This window comes from Penaeus monodon, chromosome 28, assembly GCF_015228065.2.
Source record: "Penaeus monodon isolate SGIC_2016 chromosome 28, NSTDA_Pmon_1, whole genome shotgun sequence".
Taxonomy (NCBI): Eukaryota; Metazoa; Arthropoda; class Malacostraca; order Decapoda; family Penaeidae; genus Penaeus; species Penaeus monodon.
Window position 1 is genome coordinate 35,189,531 of NC_051413.1, and position 539 is coordinate 35,190,069.

The 539-nt window shown below is 40.3% G+C and overlaps 1 protein-coding gene across 1 annotated transcript in view; it reads left to right on the forward strand.

Moving 5' to 3' along the window:
• LOC119591556 (probable RNA-binding protein 19) overlaps nucleotides 1-539 on the forward strand; it is a gene marked incomplete in the record, with an annotated part of 63,063 nt that overhangs the window by 58,321 nt on the left and 4,203 nt on the right.

Below are 539 nucleotides of genomic sequence, written 5' to 3' on the forward strand. Positions count from 1 at the left end.
ATAAGGGATTCAATTTGTCTAATGACCAAGTCCTCCAAGACATCATCAAAGCATATTCAGTACAAGTCAGCAGATCAGTTTGCAGGAGACCATCATGGAACGTGGATGTAGTGCTTGTGCCCTAATACATCCAATCTCTGAATCCTTACATCACTCCTTTATGGGAGATTTAACCTTAAAAGACCTTTTTTTCTGGTATCCCTATCCATGGCTAAAAGGGTCAGAAAATTTCATTCCCTTTCTAGTACCGTTGTCTAGCAAATGGACGAAATGTTACTGTCTTATCTTCCAGAATTCATAGCCAAGACAGAAACAGGCAATAAGCTCATCCCAGTGGAAATCTGTTTGCTGAGTGTTTCCACAATTGTTGTTAGAGAATATGAGGAACGTCTGCTATGTCCAGTAAGGTCTTTGAAATGGTACCAGCACAGGACATCTTCCACCACAAGACCTAGGCATTTTATTTTTTCTCTCTGTTAGAGACCAAAGAAGGCCCATATCCAAGGGAGCAATTTCCTTTGTTCTAAGAGAGACTATTT